General features: G+C 37.9%; 1 protein-coding gene and 1 pseudogene across 2 annotated transcripts in view; both read right to left on the reverse strand.

Moving 5' to 3' along the window:
• Fto (FTO alpha-ketoglutarate dependent dioxygenase) overlaps positions 1-25245 on the reverse strand; it is a 391597-nt gene that overhangs the window by 209104 nt on the left and 157248 nt on the right. The window lies entirely within an intron of this gene.
• On the reverse strand, positions 9481-23524 carry LOC141417418 (large ribosomal subunit protein eL21-like; annotated as a pseudogene).

A 25245-nucleotide genomic window follows, 5' to 3' on the forward strand; every position in this document is an offset into this window, starting at 1 on the left:
CAGAGAATCTCCACTGCTCGTTAAACAGAGAAACAAGGAGGGCCTAAGGCCGCCAGTCGCCCAGATGGCTTGGGAAGACGCGGACAAGGTGAGCTTCACGGGACTGCAGTACTCCAACAGACAAGCCTGGGCCAGAGCAGCAGAGTCCCTGCACAGACCGACCCCCACCCGGGGAAAAAAGAGAAACTGAGTAATAAGCAATAAGAACAATAAAGACACGCAGGAAAGAGGGTGGGGCACCCTGAGTACCAAAGATTGGGGGAAGGGAATCCTTCCCGGGACTGTAAATAAACAAGCCGGGAACTCCGGACAGCCTCTGGCGGGGAGGGGGCGTGTGCCCAGCAACCAGGAGCTGGAAAGCTTGGGAGAGTGGCGGAGGGAGGAAAACTCCACAGGAGAGGGGGGAAGACCCACTTCACATGTGAGTTGTAAACAAACATGGCGGCTGCCAGGAGCAGCAGCATCGCCCACTAATCAGGAGCAGGAAAGCCTGTAAAAGTGGCGGTGGGAGGAAAACTGCACAGGAGAGGGGGGAAGACCCACTTCCCACATGAACTGTAAATAAACACGCAGGCCTGACAACGTGGGTGCAGGGTCACCTTTCCCAGTGCTTGGGAAGGGGAAAGCTTGTAGCAGAGGCTCACGCACAGAAGAAATCTGAGCAAACAAAACCTGCAGGGCCAGGTGAGTGCTAAGCTCACCCCAGAGATCTGCATAAATAACGCCTCCAGCAACAGCAGGCTGACAGCAGCAGGCAGGCAAGCCACAGCTGCAGATACCATTCTCAGAACTGTCTCCAGACTCTTTCTTTTTTTTTCTTTGTCTCCCTACCTTTGAATAGAGAACAACCGAATTACACCTGCAAGCTGAAAACCTTACTGAAACTGTATTGCATTTGAACTTGGGACACTTGGTGGGGTTTTTTTTGTGCAGGTGTGTGTAGTTTTGTTCTACTTTATGTGTCCCCTTTGATGAGACAAGTACAGAACAACATCTGAGGCACCATCTCCAGGATTGGAGACTGAGACTTTACTGCATTTGAACTTGGAGGTTTTTTGGTTTTTTGGCTTTTTTTAATTTTCTATTTTTTCATCTTATTTTAATACATTTTTCTAAATAGATTTTTCTTTCATTTACTTATTAATTATTTTTATTCTTACCTTTTTTTTTTAGCTTTGATTTTCAATTCTCTGTCTCTCTAATGTCTGTTCAGCTTACTGTTGAATAGTACACTAAATCTCCCTGTTTATGCCTTTGAAATCTTCTTGTCTGATACCTTGTTCTGTTTTCTCCCTCCAGTCTGTGTATTTGTTTTTCCCATTTCTTTAACTTCTTGCTTTCCATCTCAGCTCACCCTTCCATTCTAAATATTACCATTGTTATTATTACAAGCTAGAAAATACTTAATTGCACACAGTACAGGGACAGTAACAACACCAAAGACAATGACGGGAAGACAGAAAAAAAAGGGAAACCAGTTTCCCCACAGCAAAAAATTAGTACAGGAACCAGAGGGGAATGAAGAGAACAGAAACTCAGATCCAGACTCCAACAAAATGAAGATAAACTATGCCAAAGGACCCAATGAAGCCCACAGGAATAATTTAAAAGAAGACATATTACAGGTATTCAATGAGAATTTTATAGAGATGATACTGGATAGGGTCAACCAAAATGTACAGGAGACACTCAAGAAATTCCAAGACAACAAAAATAGAGAATTTGAAAAAACAAAAGAAGAAATAAAGGAAACCATAGAAGCACTGTAAAACACCAAAGTGAAAGAGAGAACACGATGAATAAACAGATAAATGAACTCAGGACAAAAATAGACAACATTAAAGAGGAAACCATCAGAATATGGAAAACCTCAGAAAAAAGAATGAAACAGAACTGCAAAACAAAACGGAAAGCCAATCCAGCAGAATAGAACAAACAGAAGACAGAATCTCAGAACTTGAAGATGAAATGGTAATTAAAGGAAAAACCGAAGAACTATTACTTAAACAACTCAAGACCTGTGAAAAGAAAATGCAAGAACTCACCCACTCCATCAAAACACCAAACTTGAGAATAATGGGCATCGAAGAAGGAGAAGCGGTGCAAGTGAAGGGAATGCGTAATATATTCAACAAAGTAATAATGGAAAATTTCCCAAATCTAGAGAAAGACATTCCCATACCGATGCAAGAGGCCTCCAGGACACCAAACAGACCAGATCAAAATAGAACTACCCCATGACATATCATCATTAAATCAGAAACTAAGGAAAGAATATTGAAGGCTGTAAGAGAGAAAAAACAAGTAACATACAAAGGTAAACCCATCAAAATCACAGCAGACTTCTCAACAGAAACATTAAAAGCAAGAAGAGCATGAGGTGAGATCTTCCGGGCACTGAATGAAAATAACTTCAACCCCAGAATACTCCACCCAGCAAAACTATCATTCAAAATAGATGGAGCAATAAAAGTCTTCCATGATAAGCAGAAACTAAAACAATATGTGACCACAAAGCCACCACTACAAAAGATTCTGCAAGCGATTCTGCACACAGAAAGTGAAACCCAACTTAACCATGAAAAGACAGGCAGCACCAAACCACAGGAAAAGAAAAAGCAAGACAGTAGAGAGTAACCTCAACTTAGGTACACACAACCAAACCTTTAAACAACGAAGACAACTAAATGACAGGAATCACCAAATACCTATCAGTACTAATGCTTAATGTTAACAGATTTAATTCACCCATCAAAAGGCACCACTTGATGAAATGGATTAAAAACGAAGATCCAACAATTTGTTGCTTACAGGAGACCCATCTCACCGACAGAAATAAGCATAGGCTTAGGATGAAAGGCTGGAAGAAGAAGATTTTGGGGGCCAATGGCCCCCCAAAACAGGCAGGAGTAGCAATACTTACCTTTGACAAAGTAAACTTCAAACCTACATTGATCAAATGAGATAAAGAAGGACATTCCATACAAATAAAAGGGGAAATAGACCAAAAGGAAATAATAATCATCAACCTGTACGCACCCAATGTCAATGCACCCAATTTCATCAAACATACCCTGAAAGACCTAAAAGCAGATATAAATGCCAACACAGTGGTTGTGGGAGACTTTAACACCCCATTATCATCAATAGATAGGTCATCCAAACAAAAAATCAATAAAGAAATCCAAGATCTAAAATATGCAATAGATCAAATGGACCGAGTTGATGTCTACAGAACACTTCATTCAACCTTTACACAATATACATTCTTCTCAACAGCCCATGGAACCTTCTTCAAAATAGATCATATCCTAGGGCACAAAGCAAGTCTCAGCAAATATAAGAAAATAGAAATTATACCGTGCATACTATCTGATCACAATGCAGTAAAAGTAGAACTCAACAACAAAAGTAAGGACAAAAAACAGGCAAACAGCTGGAAACTAAATAACTCATTACTTAATAAAGAATGGATCATTGATGAAATAAAAGAGGAAATTAAAAAGTTCCTGGAAGTCAATGAAAATGAAAACACAACCTACCGGAACCTATGGGACACAGCTAAGGCAGTCCTGAGAGGAAAGTTTATAGCTATGAGTGCATATATTAAAAAGATTGAAAGATCCCAAAACAATGACCTAATGATACATCTCAAACTCCTAGAAAAACAAGAACAAGCAAATCCCAAAACAAATAGAAGGAGAGAAATAGTAAAAATAAGAGCTGAAATCAACGAAATAGAAACCAAAAAACCCATACAAAGAATTAATGAAACAAAAAGTTGGTTCTTTGAAAAAATAAACAAGATCGATAGACCCCTGGCAAACCTGACTAAAATGAGAGAAAAAAACCAAATTCATAGAATCAGGAATGCAAAAGGGGAGATAACAACAAACACCATGGAAGTCCAGGAAATCATCAGAGACTACTTTGAGAACCTATATTCAAATAAGTTTGAAAATCTTAAAGAAATGGACAGATTTCTAGATACATATGACCATCCAAAACTGAACCAAGAGGAAATTAATCACCTGAATAGATCTATAACACAAATGAAATTGAAGCAGCAATCAAGAGTCTCCCCAAAAAGAAAAGCCCAGGACCTGATGGATTCTCTGCTGAATTCTATCAGACCTTTAAAGAAGAAGTGATACCAACCCTTTTAAACTGTCCCACGAAATAGAAAGGGAAGGAAAACTGCCAAACACATTTTATGAAGCCAGTATTACACTTATCCCAAAACCAGGCAAAGACACCTCCAAAAAGGAGAACTATAGGCCAATCTCCTTAATGAACATTGACACAAAAATTCTCAACAAAATAATGGCAAAACGAATTCAAAAACACATCAAAAAGATTATTCACCACGACCAAGTAGGCTTCATCCCAGGGATGCAAGGGTGGTTCAACATACGAAAATCAATAAACGTAATAAACCACATTAACAGAAGCAAAGAAAAAAACACTTGATCATCTCAATAGATGCAGAAAAAGCCTTTGATAAGATCCAACACCATTTCATGATAAAAGCTCTAAGAAAACTAGGAATAGAAGGAAAGTACCTCAACATTATAAAAGCTATATATAACAAACCTATAGCCAGCATTATACTTAACGGAGAAAAACTAAAACCATTCCCTCTAAAATCAGGAACCAGACAAGGATGCCCACTATCTCCACTCCTATTCAACATAGTACTGGAATTCCTAGCCAGAGCAATTAGGCAAGAAGAAGGAATAAAAGGAATACAAATAGGTAAAGAAACTGTCAAAATATCCCTATTTGCAGATGACATGATCCTATACCTTAAAGACCCAAAAAACTCTACTCAGAAGCTTCTAGACATCATCAATAGCTATAGCAAGGTAGCAGGATATAAAATCAACATAGAAAAATCATTAGCATTTCTATACACTAACAATGAGCAAATTGAAAAAGAATGTATGAAAACAATTCCATTTACAATAGCCTCAAAAAAAGTCAAATACCTAGGTATAAACCTAACAAAAAATGTGAAAGACCTCTACAAGGAAAACTATACACTTCTGAAGAAAAAGAATGAGGAAGACTATAGAAAGTGGAGAGATCTCCCATGCTCATGGATTGGTAGAATCAACATAGTAAAAATGTTGATACTTCCAAAAGTAATCTACATGTTTAATGCAATTCCCATCAAAATTCCAATGACATTCATTAAAGAGATCAAAAAATCTACCGTGAAATTTATATGGAAACACAAGAGGCCACGAATAGCCAAGGCAGTACTCAGTCAAAAGAATAATGCAGGAGGTATCACAATACCTGATTTCAAACTATATTACAAAACAATAACAATAAAAACAGCATGGTACTGGCACAAAAACAGACATGAAGACCAGTGGAACAGAATAGAGGACCCAGAGATGAAGCCAGACAACCATAACCAACTTGTCTTTGACAAAGGAGCTAAAAATATACAATGGAGAAATAGCAGCCTCTTCAACAAAAACTGCTGGGAAAACTGGTTAGCAGTCTACAAAAAACTGAAACTAGATCCATGTGTATCACCCTATAGCAATATTAACTCAAAATCAATCAAGGATCTTAATGTCAGACCCCAAAGTCTAAAGGTGATACAGGAAAGAGTAGGAAATACTCTGGAATTAGTAGGTATAGGTAAGAACTTTCTCAACGAAACCCCAGCAGCACAGCAACTAAGAGATGGCATAGATAAATGGGACCTCATAAAGCTAAAAAGCTTCTGTTCATCAAAAGAAATGGTCTCTAAACTGAAGAAAACACCCACAGAGTGGGAGAAAATATTTGCCAACTCAGACAAAGGACTGATAACCAGAATATATAGGGAACTTAAAAAACTAAATTCTCCCAAAACTAATGGACCAATAAAGAAATGGGCAACTGAACTAAACAGAACTTTCTCAAAAGAAGAAATTCCAATGGCCAAAAACACAGGAAAAAATGCTCACCATCTCTAGCAATAAAGGAAATGCAAATTAAAACCACACTAAGATTCCACCTCACCCCTGTTAGAATAGCCATCATGAGCAACACCACCAACAACAGGTGTTGGTGAGGATGCAGGGAAAAAGGAACCCTCTTACACTGTTGGTGGGAATGTAAACTAGTACAACCACTCTGGAAAAAAATTTGGAGGCTACTTAAAAAGCTAGACATTGATCTACCATTTGATCCAGCAATACCACTCTTGGGGATATACCTAAAAGACTGTGACACAGGTTACTCCAGAGGCACCTGCACACCCATGTTTATTGCGGCACTATTCACAATAGCCAAGTTATGGAAACAGCCAAGATGCCCCACCACTGATGAATGGATTAAGAAAATGTGGTATCTATACACAATGGAATTTTATGCAGCCATGAAGAAGAACGAAATGTTATCATTCGCTGGTAAATGGATGGAACACGAGAACATCATTCTGAGTGAGGTTAGCCTGGCCCAAAAGACCAAAAATCGTATGTTCTCCCTCATATGTGGACATTAGATCAAGGGCAAACACAACAATGGGATTGGACTTTGAGCATATGATAAAAGTGAGAGCACACAAGGGAGGGGTGAGGATAGGTAAGACACCTAAAAAATTAGCTAGCATTTGTTGCCCTTAACGCAGAGAAACTAAAGCAGATACCTTAAAAGCAACTGAGGCCAATAGGAAAAGGGGACCAGGAACTAGAGAAAATGTTAGATCAAAAAGAATTAACCTAGAAGGTAACACACACGCACAGGAAATCAATGTGAGTCAACTCCCTGTATAGCTATCCTTATCTCAACCAGCAAAAACCCTTGTTCCTTCCTATTATGGCTTATACTCTCTCTACAACAGAATTAGAAATAAGGGCAAAATAGTTTCTGCTGGGTATTGAGGGGGTGGGGAGGAGAGGGAGGGGGCAGAGTGGGTGGTAAGGGAGGGTGTGGGGGCAGCAGGGAGAAATGTCCCAAGCCTTGTATGCACATAGGAATAATAAAATTTAAAAAAAAAGGAGGACAAGACTGAGAGTTAGGCTGGAGGTGTGACTCAAGCTATAGAACACATGCCTTAGCAAGCTTGAAGCCCTGAGTTCAAACCCTGGGATCACCAAGAAAAAAAAAAAAAACCAAACAACCTGAGAGTTACAAAGCCCATAGGTCCCAGTCATTGGCGGTACCACATTTTTGTGAGTTTTCTTTCTGGAAGCACTACCAGATTCAGAAAAATATCCCTGCTTCTAACAGGAGATGGGGAAAAGAACCATTGTGAACTATACCAGAGTACACTATTCCTCTCAACAGACCTGCACTCAATAGAAATGTTTTTATCATAGTGTCTCCTGCTACTAGGGTTTATCAGAGCCCACCTGACCTGGAGGAGGGAAAAAAAAAACCCCATTCTAGCCATCTCAAACCTTCATGTGGGAGAACAGAAATAGTCAACTTCAGCTCCTACTAACATTTCACATAGGGAAGGGAAATAAACAACTTGAGCTTCCATTTGGAATCCTGTACCAACAAAGAACGGAAAAAGAAGCGCTAAGGACGTGGTTCAAGTGGTAAGTGCCTGGCTAACAAGTACAAGGGCCTCTGTTAAAACCCCAGTTCTGCCAAAAAGAAGCAGCATTGGGAATCAGTAGTGAAATTCAGAGTTCAGAGGCACAGAATCACTAAAAAACTCTAATCCTAAAACTACGGAGTATTTCTCCTCACATACCTCACCACCACATTACTAAAGACCTAGTTAATACAGTTCCATTTGCCCAGTATAGCACAGCTGCCCATCCAAAAAACAGTATGAGACATTCTAATTAGCAAAAAACACAGCTTGAAAAAGTTAAGCAAAAATAAGAATCAGAGTCAGAAATGATAGGAATGTTACAATTAACAGACCATGAATTTTTAAAGCCTATGATTAATATGCTAATTTTTAACAACTATGAGTAACTACGATCTAAGGAGCAAAGTGGACTAGATGTGCAAAGAAATGGATAATGTAAGCAAAGGGATGGAAATTCTAAAAATCAAAAGGAAGTACTCTAGATCAAACACACCATACCAGAAATGAAGAATGCTTTTGATGGGCTTGTTAGCAAATAGCACATGACAGAGGAAAGATCTTGGGCTTGAAAATATATTAATAGAAATTCTAACACTGAAAATTAAAGAGAAAAAAGACTGGAAAAAACCAACAGAATATACAGGAACTATAAGAGAACTACAAAAGCTATAATGTATACACGTAAAGGGAACACCATAAGGAAAGAGAGAACGGAAGAAAATTAGAAGCAACAACGACTAAGAATTACTACAAATTACCAAAACACAGACCTAGGGAGCTCAGAGAACACCTAACAGCATATAGTAATAATAATACCCTACACCTGGGCACATCGTTCTTTCTCTCTCTCCCTCTGTCTCTTAAATGCTGGGGATTGAATGTAGGTACTGTCAAGCATGCACTTTACGCTGAGTTACACCCCCATCCTGGCATATCATATTCAAACTGCAAAAAATCAAAGATTTTCTTCATTCAAATCTTAAAGCCAGAGGAAGCAAAGATAAAAATTTCTGAGGGTCTCCTCAGAAACCATGCAAGCAGTCTGAGTGTAAAGTAAAATATTCAATATTGACTAAGAAAACACCAGCAACCTAGAATTCTGTAACCCGCAAAATTATCCTTCAAAAGTAAAGGGAGAATAAAGACTTTCTCAGACAAATAAAACCTGAGGGAATCATTGCCATTAGACCAGTATTTCAAGAAATGTTAGAAGAAGTTTATCGTAAGAAAAATAGGCCAGAAACTTGGATCTAAGTTGAGCATGGTGGTATATATACTTGTAAGCCCAGTTACTCAGAAGAGGCAGGAGTACAAGTTTGAGGGCAACTGGGGCAAAGTTAGGGAGACCCTATCCCTAAAACAAAAGAGCTGGAGGCATGGCTTATGTGGTAGAACACTTGCCTAGAATGGACAAAGGCCCTGAGTTCAATCTCCAGTAACACACACACACACACACACACACACACACACACTAAAGAAGAAGCTGAGCAGTGGTTCACACATGTAATCCTAGCTACTCAGAGGCAGAGATCTGGAAGATCATGACTCAGGACCATCGCAAGCAAAAAGTTTGTGCCCCTATCTCAACCAGTGTCTGTGGGAGGTGGTGCTCACCTATCATCCTAACTAGGAGTAGAAGCACAAATGGGAAGATCCTGGTCCAAGCCAGCCCAGGCATAAAGTAAGACTGTATCTCAAAACTAAGTGGTAGAGCATCTGCTTTGCAAGAGCAAAGTTCACGGTGGGGTGGGGGGGGGAGTGGGGGGGAACAGAGAAAGAGGCAAGAGACTCTAATAAGGGAAGAAAAAGCATTGGAGAAGGAACAAGTAAAGGTAAAAATAAAAACTATTATTGTTATCTAACAGATAACAATTTGTTCACAATAATAATAAGAACAATATAGTCAATTATAGATGAATATGTATGCTTATATATATTTATGTATTCATGAAATGAATGCCAACAATGACACCAGTTAGGATATGAATTAGAAATACTTTTTGTTATTTTAATGTACTTGTACAATCTGCTAAATGGCACAGTGTTATTTGAAAGATCTGGATTAGGCATAAACATACTGTACTCTCTAGGACACTACTAAAAACAGCAGGGGAAAAAGCATTACTGATATGTTAAGAAAGTAATATCATATAAAATAGTCAAAACCACAAATGGCAGAAAGAGTAGAAGATAAAAAGACAACAAAAACAACAAACAGAGAACAGTAACAAGTATGGTAGCTATTAATTCAGCTGTTATAATAACCAATGATCTGGACACAGAGATAGCCAATGTGCACAGAGTACTAGATCTGAGCCCAGCTTTGTGGTTTCATGATAAGCGTGTACATTTTCCATCGCTCGTTGTATGGATAAGGATATTGAGGCTTAATGAGGCAATGTTACATTGGCAAGACCACACTGGCAAATGGCTTTATAGCCACCCAACTATAAAGGCATTAAGAAAACAGTCAGATGTTCTGGTTCTATCTCCTTTCTAACTCCAAGATTTAAACAATTCACATGAGCTGCATACACTTTAGTACACAGTAAATCTAAAACCAAAACCTAGAGCAGTAGATCTAAAGTCAGTACAGTAAGCCTGATTTACTCATGGGTTTATCACACACAATTCTGACCAAGTGTAGTCAATAAATAATAAATAAAAAACATAAATTCAAAAAAACCAAAAGAAACTTCAGAATCACAAATTTGTAAGCCTGGACACACACACACTACGCAGCTCAGTAGATTCAGAGAAGCTCTCAGTGAAAAATGAGTCAAACATCCACAGTACTGAGCTTTATGCATCCTGAGCATTCACGGTTTCTCCTTAAAGCCCATCTCCTTGGAACCATATACTTGCAGACACCGAGAGTCTGCGTGATCTGAGCATTCACCTGATGAAACTAGGAAAAGAAAACCAAATAAATCTAACCTAAGCACAAGAAAAGAAATAAAAATTAAGACAGGAATAGGAAACCAACAGAGAAAAATCAATGAAACCAAAAGCTTGCTCAATCAAAAGATCAATAAAATTAATGTCGCTAGTCAGGCTAAGAAAAGAAATTGACATAAGATACAAATTAGTAATATCAGAAATGAAAGAGATGACATCACTACAGTTCCATGGACATTAAAAGGGTAATAAAATTAATGAATATTAAAGAAATTACATTAATAATTAATAACCTCCCAAAACAGATAATACCAAGCCAGACAAACTTCACTGTTGAACTCTACCAAACCTTTAAGGAAAAAATTATATAAATTCTTTACAATCTCTACCAGAAGATAAAAGCACATTGAAACTCATTCTATAAATCTAGCATTTTTTAAATACCCAAACCAGACATTACAAGAAAACTAAAGTCCAACATCTCTCATGACGACAGATGCAAAAATCCTCAACTAAACAGTAGCAAATTGAATTGGACAACATATAAAAACTCACTACAACTAAATGAAATTTACCCCAAGTATCAAAGACTGGCTCGACATTTGAAAATCATTTAATGTAACTCATCAAATCAACAAGCTAAGGAAGAAATACCATATGATCACACCAACAGATAACCCATCTGACAAAATGTAACACACAGTCATGACAAAAACAAAACAAAACAAAAACTCTCAGAAAACAAGGAACAAACATGATAAGGAGTATCTTTTAAAACAAGTAAACAGTAACAACAAAACCCTATTACTCACATCATAGTAGAGGGTAAGAAACTTACTGATAAGCTCAAGAATAAAGCAAAAATGCCTCCTGTCACCACTTCTTTTCAACATCATACTAGAAACCCTAGATAATTCAAGAAAAGGAAATAAAAGGAATAAAACTGTCTTTGTTCATAGGCAATATATTACTGTAGAAAACCTAAAAGAATTAAAGAAAGAAAGAACCCTCCTGAAACTAAAGCAATGATAGTAAGGCTATAAGAAGGTTAATATTTAAAAGTCACTTTTCATTGAGAAAATAGCTTAAGAGGTAGTATACCTGCCTAGCAAGCACAATGGTCCTGAGTTCAAACTCTAGTAACACCAAAAAAAAAAAGTCACTTAGTAGCATTTACATTAACAACTGCCCCCCAAATGAAATGCCTACATATAAATCTAAAATGTGTGTAAGAGCTAGGGCTGAAGGTTTATCTCAGAGGCAGAGCACTTGTCAAGCATGTATGAAGCCCTGAGTTTAATCTCTAGCACTGCAAAAGAAATTAAAATACATGCAGGATCTATAGGAGGAAAATGACAATGTTGAAAGAATTAAAGGAAAAACTAAACATATGGGAGATATACCATGTTAATGGCTATGAAGACTCAACATTGTCAAGACATCAGTTCTTCCTAACTTGTTCAGCAAATTCAACACACTCCCAATCAAATTCCCAGCAAGGTATTTTTGACAAACTGATTCTAAGGTTTATACGGAAAGGCAAAAGACTTAGTACAGCCAACAGAATACAGAGAAAAAAGAAGAACATTTAAGAACTAACTAGGCAGGGCATGTTGGCTCATAGCAATAATCCCAGCTACTTGGGAGGTGGAGAAAGGATGATCATGGCTCAAGTTCAGCCCAGGCAAACAGTTAATGAGATCCTATCTCACAGACCAAACTAGGCATGGTGGCACATATCTATAATCCCAGTTGTGCAGAAGGTGGAGAAAAGAGAATCACCAACTGAGGCTATCCAAGGCAAAAGCACGAAACTCTATCTGAAAAATAATTAAAGCAAAAACATCTGGGGTAACATGAGAAGAAGATCAGGAACCAGTGTAAAGATCAGTTAGAGATGAATCAACATGGGTCGTAACATATGGGTACACGAAAGCAATGTTAGGAATCTCTCTGTATAGCTATCCTTAACTCAACTAGCAAAAACGCTTTGTCTTCCTTATTATGCTTCTGCCTTTTCTTCAACAAAATTAGTGATAAGGGCAGAACAGGACCTGCCTGGAACTGAGGGAGGGTGGGGGGAAAGGGTGGGAGAGAGGGGTAGGGTGGAGAAATGACCCAAACAATGTATGCACATGTGAATAAATGAATTAAAAAAAAAAAGTCTAGGGATGTCGTTCAAGTGGTAGAATGCTTGCCAAGCCAGCACAAAACCACAGAATAGGAAAAAAGCACTCTATTTGACTTGAAGATTTATTTAAAGGCTACATAATTAAGACAGGGCCGTACTGGTGAAAGAATAGACAAAAGAACCAATAAAAAAGGACACAGGCCCCCAAAATAGACCTAGATAAATATAATCAACTAACCTTTGATGAAGGAACAAAGGGAATACAATGGAGCAATACTAATTTCTTCAACAAGTGGTGCTAGAACAACTAGGGACACACACACACACACACACACACACACAAGAATCTAGACACAGACTTCATAGCTTCCACAAAAATTAACTCAGAAAAGATCATAGACATAAACACTCAAATTCCCAAAGTTAACATAGGAGAAATTCAGGATGTCCTGGATGTGATGGTGACTCTTTAGCTACAACACCAAAGATGTGACCATGAAAAAAATTTGATTTGTTGGACTTTTCAAAAATGAAAACCTTCTGCTCCATAAAACACTGTCAACAGAACAAGAAGATAAGCTACAGAAACAAGGAAATATTTCCAAAAGACATGTTCAATAAAGGACTGTTATCCAAAATATGTAAGAACTCTTAAAGGTCAAAAATACTGAAACTAACAGTGTGATTAAAAAATGGGCAAAAGATCTAAATAGCCACCTAACAAAGATATATGCACATGGCAAATAAGCACTGAAAAAAAAATGTTCAACATCATATTTCATTAAGAAACTGCAGATTAACATAGTAATACCACTACACACCTTTTAGCATGACCAAATTCCCAAACACTGAAAGGTCCAAATGCTGGCGAGCATGTGAAGCAACAGGGAAATAAAACAGTACGGCTACTGTGGGAGACACTTTGGCAGTTTCTTACAAAACTAAGCATACTCTTACTGTATAATCCACCAATTGTGATTCCTGGTATTTACCTAAAAGAGCTAAACATTTATGCCCATGCAAGTCTGTATACGAATGTTTATAGCAGCTTTACCCATAATGCTATAACTCGGAGGCAAGCAAAATAACCTTCAGTAGTAAAAGGACTAAGTATGGTACATCCAGACAATGGACTATTACTCAGCACCAAAAACAAATGAGCCATCCAGCCATGAAAAGATCTGAAGGAAAACTGAATGCATATCGCTAAGTGAAAGAGGTCAAACTGCAAAGGCTACATGCTGTACAACTCCAACTAGACATTCTGGAAAAGATAAAACTACAAACAATAAAAACTTCAATGGTTGTTAGAGAAGAAAAGGATGACTAGATAGAGCACAAAGTATTTGTAGGACAGTAAAACTATTCTATGCCACATTATAATGGTAGACACATGTCATTTTTTAAACGCACAGAATATGCAACACCAAAACAGAACCTAACTATAAACTGCAGACTTTGGCAATGGTGACAAGCTCATCACTTATAGCAAATAGAACACTGTAGTATGGAGTTTCACTGGTGGGAAGCTGTGATGCTTAGTGACAAGGATTATGGAAAATGTTCTTTTTGCTCAGTTTTGCTGTGAACCTAAAACTACTCTAAAAATCCCTCTATTAATATATATATATTATATATTTTTAAATGTGTATCTTTAATCAACTGAGAAGTTTTTGGAAAATTCTTTAAGACAGGCTTACTCACTATCTTGAGAGCAATAATATATATTTATTTAAGTATACAAAGTTAGGCTCCAAAAGTACTCTAATAGAAAAGAAAACCCTTGCATGTGTTATCTAATTTAAAAATAAGGTAGAGGGACCAACCACTGTTGTAGGCATAGTGAACAAAACAAAGTAGTGGCAGTTCTCACGCAGGTTCCATTATGACAGGAAGATATGTACTAAACAAACAAGTTCAGATGTGAAATGCTATGAAGGAATGAAGGTAGGGTAATTGACAAGCTTAAGAACTGGTGTGGGTGCTTCCAAACATTCATTTAAGTGCATATCTGAATAGTGAGGAGTCAGAATGCTAAGATCACAAGTGAGGGAGTTCCAGGCAGAGCAAAAGACCTAGAGCTGTGGCCCTGAAGTGGGAAGAAGAAAGGCCAGATGTCCATAGCCCAGGGAACAGATCCTGAGGGCTTCTGTTAGTCATGGCAAGGATTTAGAGTTTTCTTCTCGACACTCTGGGAAGTTCTTTGGAAACTTTAAATGGGAAATCATGTGACCTAACTTGAACAGACCACTCTCACGGCTTTATAAAAGACAGAGATGACGGGGTTTAGCACGGTCTGAGTGCCCCACCACCACCACCACCACCGTTCCCCTCTCCACCCCGCCTCAAGGCTGCATTTGCTGAAATTTAATCCCTATTGTGAGGTAGTGAGATGGTAGAAACTTAATCCAACTAGGGCACTTAAAGGGGGCTTTAGGGAAGTGTTTAGGATTAGATAAGGTCATTAGGGTGGAGCCCATGACTAGGTACTGGTGGCTTTGTAAGAAGAGAGACCAGACATACATACATACTCCCTGTCTTTTGCCATGTGGTACCTGTACCATCTAAGCATTCTGCCAGTAAGAAGGCATCACCAGATGTGACCCCTTGACCTTGCACTTCCAGAACCATGCAGAAATAAACCTCTTTGTCTTACAAAGTTAGCCTGCCTCAGGTATTTCATTATAGTAAGAAAAGTCTAGAAAAATACACTGTGAGCATTTCTGGTTGATCCTATTTTGCCTAAAGCGGGTCTCAGAATCAAGAAAAAAACAAACAAACAAAAAAAAGTGGGAGTTAGAGGGGGTTCCCCAGACCAGATTCTGAAAAAGAATTGAAACCATTTCTAGGATACACAAATCTGGGTTTCATCTACAAATACAAGCTTTATTACTTCCATGCTATTAATATGAGGAGCCACCATCAGAGAAAATGAAGCTAATGAACATATTTGATAAGTGCTTTTGTTCCATGGAGCAGCAATTAATGTGACGCAGGCCAACTGGCAACCACAGTATCAGCAGTAATACTTTTGGTCTTGCACCTTTATTTAAATCCTTGGCAACTCTCTAAGCAAACAACTCTCTTGAAATTGCTTCCAAATGTCTCTAATCCTTTCTGACTTTTAGGAAAAACCCTATAATTTTCATGTAAGAACTTCTAATTTATCTAAAACTCTACATCTATAAAAGTGGCTTGCGCTTCATGGGTTGAACATCTCAAAGGATATACTGACGTTCCCACTTTCAAAGACTCTTGCTAATCATTTTTAGAAAGAAAACCTTAAAGAGTATGTACTTGCTGGAGCTATCTCAGCTAAAATGTGACTGAGTCCTATCTACAACTGGAATCAAGAGTTTGCAGATTACTCAACAAAACATCAATAAAAAGAGAAGCTCTTGGCTAAATGCTGCAAGCCCTGGCAGTGGGTGAAGAGCGCTCTGGGCGTTCATTGTAGCATGAAATCTCATCTCAAATATAAAAGACTATAGAGGTAGAGCATAATTCACACTGGAATAACCAATTTATGCCTTCTTGGTTTTAACAATGGAAGTCTGGCATCTCAAGATTCCCTCCCCTGCAGACAAAATAGGACAAGTGGTCACCAAAAATCTGCCCACCCTGACTTTCTTGGCTTTGTGATGCAGGGTTATTTCATCCAAATTTCTAAAGGTAACACTCAGGAGTTTTGCTAAAGGCTCTCTTGAAGTAAATAAGTCCAATAGTGAAATCCAATCTCACTCACTTCACACAATCACTGAAGCTTTTCATTCCTGCTCACCTGTCCATTCTCATCTCTCAATCTTAATATTTATGACCTTATTCTTCCTAGACATGGGGACATCCATGAGTGAGAACATTTTCAGAATTTAATAGCCAATGAAAGGGGGAGGGGGAGCTCCTGGCAAGATGTCAGTCTAGACACAGGCCACTACCTATCCCATTCCGAGATTCCCAGAGATTATCAGTGAAAGGATAAAAGCAGAACAAAACCTCTTGCATCACTAACCATTAAGGAAAGGTGCTCAGTGTGCCAGAAAGGCAAGGAATTGTGCCAGACACAATTATAGTAAAGAAGGACAAAGAGGCTGACACACGGCTAGCTCTCTAAAGGAGCAGTCTGCCGAGATGCAGAGAGAAGAGTTCATCTTCTAATTCAGAAGGTGGAGTGCAAAGGGAGCAAGGGAAGCTACAGGCTTTGGAGGACAGAGCTCTGGCCTCTGCATGGCAATGTGAGATGCACACAACCCATGGCACCCACACTCCAGGATGTGCTGCTGCTATGAGCTCAACTATAAGGAGGGAACCTGGCCTGGCTGAGGCAAGGAACTAGAGCACATGGCTATGCGGAAGTGGGCCAGACCCACTATGCTTTGTTCACACTGCAAGTGTCCTTACCTCAGAAAGACACACAAGTTATTAAGCACACTCCAATTTATCAACTCTGTAATCTGGCTGTGGAAGAACACATTGTCTTCCTTCTTCCTCCATGGAAAGGATTTTACAGGAATTCTTATTAATCTCCCACAGAATTAAACTCAACTATTTGCCCGTAAACCAGTACTAGTCCTCCTTCTATAATGATAAACAGACAAGGAGAAATCATAGACTTATGCAAAAATACCACAGTTCAAACCAAGGGACTACTTTGACTGGAGCTGTCTCTTTAGAAAAAGGTTCACTCAAACTGACAGGATAAACTAAGGTCTTTAACTCTCAATTTTTTTAATTTAATTTATTGTTTTTACATTTACTTACATGTGTATACATTATTTGGGCCACCCCACCACCATCCCTGCCTCCGGGCAGAACCTATTCTGCCCTCTTATTTTCCAATGCTGTAGAAGAAAAACCATAATAAGAAAAAACATGGCATTTTTGCTAGTTTGTAATTCTCAATTTTTAATAAGACACTTGATTCAAAGAAGGTACTACATCTGGGCTATAATCCCAGCTACTCAGGAGGCAGAGATAGGGAGGATCATTGTTTCAGGCCAGCCCAGGTGAAAAGTTAGGAGATCTTATGTCAACAAATATAATGACTGGTGTGTGCCAGTCATTATAGCTACTCAGGAAGCATAGTCTGAGGCTAGCTCAAAATAAATTTTCAAAAGGCTGGGGGCATGGCTCAAGCAATGGAGCAGCTACCTAGCTAGTGCAAGACCCTGAGTTCAAATTCCAGTACAGAGAGAGAGAGAGAGAGAGAGAGAGAGAGAGAGAGCTTCTATAAAAAAGGATGCAGTATTTGTCTTTCTGTGCTGGGTTTATTTCACTTAGTATAGCATCTCTGGGTTTCTGCAAGTTGAAGCAAATGACAAGACTCCTTCCTTCTTAAGGCTGATTAGCATTTAACGTTTTATATTAGCATACCACATTGTTTTCATCCTTTGGTCTACTGACACTTTGGTTGTTTCTTTATCTTGACTACTGTGAATAGTGCTGCAATTATCATAGAACTCTCTTCAAGGTATCTCATCTAGGTACTGATTTGGTTTCCTTTGGGTGAGTTCTGAACTTTTTGAAGAACTTCTGTAATAGTTGTAACCCACTTACACTCCAACCAACCATAAATGAGAGTTCCCTTTTCTCTACTCGCACCAACACTTAACTGTTGTCTTTTTGATAAAAGCCATTCCAACAAGTAACCTCACTGTGATTGTGCTTTTGCATTTCACTGATTACTGGTGTGAGCACTTGTCATTTACCTGTTGGCCATCAGTATGAATTCTTTGGAAAAATGTCTATTTGGGTCTTTGGTTCACTTTCTTTTTTGGGGGGGGAGAGGGTAGTATTGGGGTTTGAACTCAGGCTTCATGCCTGCTAAGCAGGTGCTCTGTCACTTGAGCCAAATTTCTGACCCTTTTTGTGTTAATTATTTTGGAAATAGGGTCTCACTTTTTGCCTAGGCAGGCCTGAACCATGATCCTATTTTACACTTCCTACAGTATGTGGGATAATAGGCACACACCACCACACCCAGCTTTTTTCCAGTGAGATGGGATCTCACAAATTTTTTTGTCTGGGCTGGCCTAGAACTGCCACCTCCCCCATTTCAGCCTTCTGCATAGCCTGGGGTGACATGTGCACCATGGCACCCAGCTATTGGTTCAAATGTGGCCTCACAAACTGCTTCTCCCTAGTTGGCCTCTAACCACGTTTTTCCTGCTCTCAGAACCCAAGCAGATAGGATTACAGGTGTGAACCACCAGCATAAGGGTAGGTCCACTACTTTAATCAGGTTATTTTGCTATTGAGCTGAGTTCTTTAAGTATTTTGGATGTGAACCTCTTAACCAAATGTGTAGTTTGAAAATGTTTTTCTCCCATTGTCTCTTCCCTTTATTGGTATTTCCTTTGCCGCGCATAAACTTCTTAGTTTGGTATAATCCCATTTGCCGATTTTTGCCTGTTGATTCTGTATTTGTATCCAAAGAGATCATTGTCAAGATTAATATCAAGGTTTCCCTTTATGTTTTCTTCTAGTAGTTTCACATTGTCAGGTCTTATGTTTAAGGCTTTAACCCATTTTGAACTGCTTTTCATACATGGTATAATGTAAGGGTCCAATTCTTTTCTCTGGAATGGGGAGACTGAGTTTTCACACCACCACTTTTTAAAGAAACCATTCTTTCCCCCTTGTGCAGGGAAACCTTGCCACTTTGTCAAAGATATATATGCCACGTATGGTGGTATTTACTCCTGGGTTCTCTACTCTGTTCCCTTGACCTATACATCTGTTCCTATGCCATACCATGCTGTTGGATTACTATACTTTTGCAGTATATTTTGAGGTGGTATGAAGCCTCCAGCATTATTGTTGTTGCTCAAGATTCATTTGGATATTCAGGGCCTTTTGTGGTTCCATATATAGTATCATTTTTCTATTTCTGTGAAAAATTGCATTGCACTTGTGGTAAGAATTTCACTTAACTGTAGATTACTTGGGTTACTATGGACATATTGACAATATTGGTTCTGTCAATCCATAAATATGGGATATTTTTCCATTTATTTGTGTCTTTTTTTTTTCTTTCATGGACATTTTACAGTTTTTGGTACATAGGTCTTTACCTCCACTGTTAAATTTATTTGTAAGTAATTTCTTTTTGATACCATTGCAAATGCAATTGTCTACTTAAATTTCTTTAACCACTTTACTGTTACCGTGTAGAATTCCAACTGATTTTTTTATGCTGACTGTATAACCTGCAACTTCACTGAATTTGTTCACTAGCTCTAATAGATTTTTGGTGGAATATTTAGTTTTCCACATTTAACCTGATGTCTTTTATTTATTTATCTTGCATAATTGCTCTACCTAGAACTTCCAGTGGAACAGAAGTGTAAGAGTAGGCACCCCTGTCTTGTTCCTGATCATGCATATGATGTTGATGTGGACTTCTCATATATGGCCTGTATCACACTGAGGTACATTCCATCTGCATCAAATTTCTTAGAAGGATATTGATAAAATAAATAAAAGTACTTGTCAAGTGCTTTTTCCAAATTTGTTGTAATCATATGGTTTTTTTTAATTCGGTTAATGTGTTATATAACAGTAACATGTGCATAGACTGAACCATCTTGCACTCCTGGGGTAAATTCCAACAGATCTTAGTATACCATCCTTTTCTGGAACTACTGAATATGGTTTGCTAATATTTTATTAAGGAGTTTTGCAAGTATGTTCATCAGAGATATTAGGCCTCTAATTAACCTTTTTTTAAGGATCTGTCTCTACTTTGTTAGGAGGAAATGATGGCATCCTAGCATGAGTTTGGAAATCTTCTTTCCTCTTCAATTTCTTCAAAAAGCTTGAAAAGGATTGGTGCACATTCTTTTTTTAAAAGATGGGCAGTGAAACCAGGGAAATCTTAAGAATCTAGGTTTTACTTTGTTGAGAAATTTTTGACTATTGATTCAGTATCATTACCTCTTATTTGTTTAGATATTCTATTTCATTGTAAGTCACTCTTAGTAGATTGTTGTGTCTAAGAATTTATCCATTTATTCTACGTTATTAAATAAGTTGGCATAAAATTATTCATAGCAGTCTTTTCAGAGCCTTTATATCTCTGTGGTATAAATTGTGATGCTTGTGCTTTGTAAAAATTTTTTCTACTCTAGTTTTCTTACTCTAGCTAAAGGTATGCTAATTTTGCAATTAGTTTGTTCTACTTCTTCTAGTTTCTTGAGGTATAAACAGGTTGTTTATCTTAGTTCTTTTTTCCTTAATGTAAGCACTTATTGCTATAAAATGCCTCTAAAAAATACTCTTGCTGCATCCTGAAAGTTTTAGTATGTTGTATTTTCATTTTCACTTCTCTCAAAATACTTTGATTTCCCTTTCGATTTCTTTTTAACAAATTGGTTGTTCGGGAGTGAGTTTAATTTTCATATATTTGTAATTTTACCATTTTCCTCCTATTAATTTATTTTTATCACTGTGGTTTAAGAAAAGATACCAGCTATATTTTCAACCTTCTGACAATTGTTAATACTTATGTTGTACCCTAACATATTATCGAATATGGAGGATATTTTGTGTCCACTTGAAAAGAAGTATTCTTCTGTTGTTGGATGGAATATTCGGTAAATATCTAACAGGTTCATTAGATCTATAATGCTATTAAAGTCTGTATTACCTCATTGATTTTGTCTGGATGATCTATTTATGTTGAAAATGGTATATCAAACTCCCCTACTATCATTATACTGCCAAATATCTCTCCCTTCAGTTCTAATAATATTTGTTTTATGTTTTAGGTGCTTCAGTGTTAGGTAAATACATATTTACAACTACTACATCTACATTTGCTCTATTATACATAAGGTCCATTGTATATTATACATGTATAATATATTGTACAGCTTTCCTTATCAGTATATAATTAGCTTCTTTGTATCTTGTCAGTTTTTGATGTAAGCTTCACTTGTCTGACTATAAGTATAGCCACTCTGCCTTTTGGTTATAATGCATGGAACAGCTTTTCCTACCCTGTGAATTTGTACCTTTAGCTAAAGCAACTCTTGTAGACATCATATGCAGCTTCACTTTCCACTGCTTCAGTTACAGGCAGTCAACCACAGTCCTAAACCCACCATTTACATCATCATGACTGGATGAATTCAGGACTGCCTGAAGCAGAAACTCTTCATACTGACATATCATCAGACGGTCATTAACAGCAACCACTATTCCACAATGCCTACACAGCATTCACTTCTCTTCACCTCATAACAGAGGTATTGTATCATCTCACATCATTACAGTAAGAACAGTAAGTACAGTTTAACATCTTTTGAGAAAGAGAAAACGTATTAACAGAACGTTTGTTATTATTCTAGTTTATTAGTTTCTTAAGGTATAAACATAGGTTGAGATCATTTTTCTTTTTTGATGGCACTGGGGTTTGAACTCAATCAGGGCTTCTTGCTTGCAAAACAGGCACTCTACCACTTGAGCCACACTTCCAGTTCACTTTGCTCTGGTTATTTTGGAAATGGGGTCTCACAAACTATTCGCCCAGGCTGGCCTCAAACCTCAATCTTCCTGATCTCAGCCTCCTGATCTCAGCCTCAGCTAAATTTATGATTGTAAACCACTGCAACCCAGCTGAGATCTTTTTTTGTTACGTTTGTTGTTACAAACTTCCCTCTGAAAAATGCTTTTATTACAGTATAATTATTATATTTTGATAGCTGTTGCTCATAATCTATTACCATGCCTTACTTATAAACTAAACTTTATCATAAATATGTGTGCAAAGGAAATAAAATATGTATCAGGTTCAGTACTACCTGTGATTTCAGGCATCCACTGAAAATATTGGAACTGTGGATAAGGGAGAAGTACTGTAATTGGATTTTTTTTTTAAATATATTAAGCCATTTTATGAATTTTTGTTGTTGTTGTTGTTGTTAAAGAAACTTTTACAGTCCAGTCTTTTATTTTTTGACATCCCTTTCATAGGGAATAGGTTGTTGTTGCTCAGGCTCCTTTCCAATGGTTCTCACAAAGTATGCTTCTCTGGGTAGAGCAAGCTAACGCTTCAGCTGAACCCAGGTTCCTTTCTCTTTGGCTTCGTTCTTTTTCTGATCATTTTCCCTCACGCATTTCAGGAAGCTCTCTCGGCTCTTAAAGTACTTAATATACTCAGTGCGCACATGAATTCTCTTGGCAAGAACCTTGCCCTTAACTTGCTTCTTCACGACAATGCCAACAGCATGCTGAGTGATACTGCAGACTCTTCCAGTTCTGCCGTGGTAACATTGGGGGCATTCCTTTTTGAACAGTACCCATGACCTTGACATCTACTAGATCACTCTTCTTGTAGATGCACATGTATGTGGCCAAAGGAACAACTCCGTGTTTCCTAAAAGGCCTAGAAAACATCCATCGGGTTCCTCTCCTCTTTCCCTTTGTGTTCGTCATTTTGGTGATTTACTGGAAGATGGCAAAAGGACTTTATGACTTCTGTTTAGAGGAATTAATCTACTTATATTTAAAGCAACTATTAGTAATGACTTACTCTTGGCATTTGTTCACTGTTTTCTGACAGTTTTGTAGTTGCTTTCTTTCTTTCTCTCTTGCTGACCTCCTTTGTGAATTTGGCTTTTCTGTGGTATGCCATTAGGTAAAAAGTTAAAAGCATAACAAAAGAGATAATCTTATGTCTTTACCTTTTGTATATCTACTATGATTACTATGAGGCCTACACAAACATCATATAATAAAAAGAGTCTACTTTGAGACAATAACAACTTAACTTTGCAAATGAAAATTCTAACTTTAACTCCCTCCCATACTTTATATTTCTGATTTATATTTTTTATATTTTATGTACCCATTAACAAATTATTGAAGTGATAGTGATTTTTAATACTTTCTCTTTTAACTTTTATATGAGAGTTAAAAAGCATTAGACTATTTTGAGTTTGAGTACATTCTCATTTGTGCAGTGAGTTTATTTTTTTTTCTTTTATTATTCATATGTGTATACAAGGCTTGGGTAATTTCTGCCCCCTGCCGCCACCCCCTCCCATACCACCCACTCCACCGCCTGCATCTCCCCCCGACTCCCTCAATACCAAGCAGAAACTATTTTGCCCTTATTTCTAATTTTGTTGTAGAGAGAGTATAAGCCATAATAGGAAGGAACAAGGGTTTTTGCTGGTTGAGATAAGGATAGCTATACAGGGCATTGACTCACATTGATTTCCTGTGCGTGTGTGTTACCTTCTAGGTTAATTCTTTTTGATCTCACCTTTTCTCTAGTACCTGTTCCCCTTTTCCTATTGGCCTCAGTTGCTTTTAAGGTATCTGCTTTAGTTTCTCTGCATTAAGGGCAACGAATGCTAGCTAGTTTTTTAGGTGTCTTACCTATCCTCACCCCTCCCTTGTGTGCTCTCGCTTTTATCAGGTGCTCATAGTCCAGTCCCCTTGTTGTGTTTGCCCTTGATCTAATGTCCACATATGAGGGAGAACATACGATTTTTGGTCTTTTGGGCCAGGCCAACCTCACTCGGAATGATGTTCTCGTGTTCCATCCATTTACCAGCGAATGATAACATTTCGTTCTTCTTCATGGCTGCATAAAATTCCATTGTGTATAGATACCACATTTTCTTAATCCATTCGTCAGTCGTGGGGCATCTTGGCTGTTTCCATAACTTGGCTATTGTGAATAGTGCCGCAATAAACATGCGTGTGCAGGTGCCTCTGGAGTAACCTATGTCACATTCTTTTGGGTATATCCCCAAGAGTGGTATTGCTGGATCAAATGGTAGATCAATGTCTACCTTTTTAAGTAGCCTCCAAATTTTTTTCCAGAGTGGTTGTACTAGTTTACATTCCCACCAACAGTGTAAGAGGGTTCATTTTTACCCGCATCCTCGCCAACACCTGTTGGTGGTGGTGTTGATGATGATGGCTATTCTAACAGGGGAGAGGTGGAATCTTAAGTGTGGTTTTAATTTGCATTTCCTTTATTGCTAGAGATGGTGAGCATTTTTTCATGTGTTTTTAGCCATTTGAATTTCTTCTTTTGAGAAAGTTCTGTTTAGTTCACTTGCCCATTTTTTTATTGGTTCATTAGTTTTGGGAGAATTTAGTTTTTTAAGTTCCCTATATATTCTGGTTATCAGTCCTTTGATATATAGCTGGCAAATATTTTCTGCCACTCTGTTGGTGTTCTCTTCAGTTTAGAGACCATTTCTTTTGATGAACAGAAGCTTTTTAGTTTTATGAGGTCCCATTTATCTATGCTATCTCTTAGTTGCTGAGCTGCTGGGATTTCGTTGAGAAAGTTCTTACCTATACCTACTAATTCCAGAGTATTTCCTACTCTTTCCTGTATCAACTTTAGAGTTTGTGGTCTGATATTAAGATCCTTGATCCATTTTGAGTTAATCTTGGCATAGGGTGATATACATGGATCTAGTTTCAGTTTTTTGCAGACTGCTAACCAGTTTTCCCAGAAGTTTTTGTTGAAGAGGCTGCTATTTCTCCATCGTATATTTTTAGCATCTTTGTCAAAGACAAGTTGGTTATAGTTTTGTGGCTTCATATCTGGGTCCTCTATTCTGTTCCACTGGTCCTCATGTCTGTTTTTCTGCCAGTACCATGCTGTTTTTATTGCTAGTGCTTTGTAATATAGTTTGAAGTC

The sequence above is a fragment of the Castor canadensis genome, chromosome 15, assembly GCF_047511655.1.
Source record: "Castor canadensis chromosome 15, mCasCan1.hap1v2, whole genome shotgun sequence".
NCBI classification, from domain to species: domain Eukaryota; kingdom Metazoa; phylum Chordata; class Mammalia; order Rodentia; family Castoridae; genus Castor; species Castor canadensis.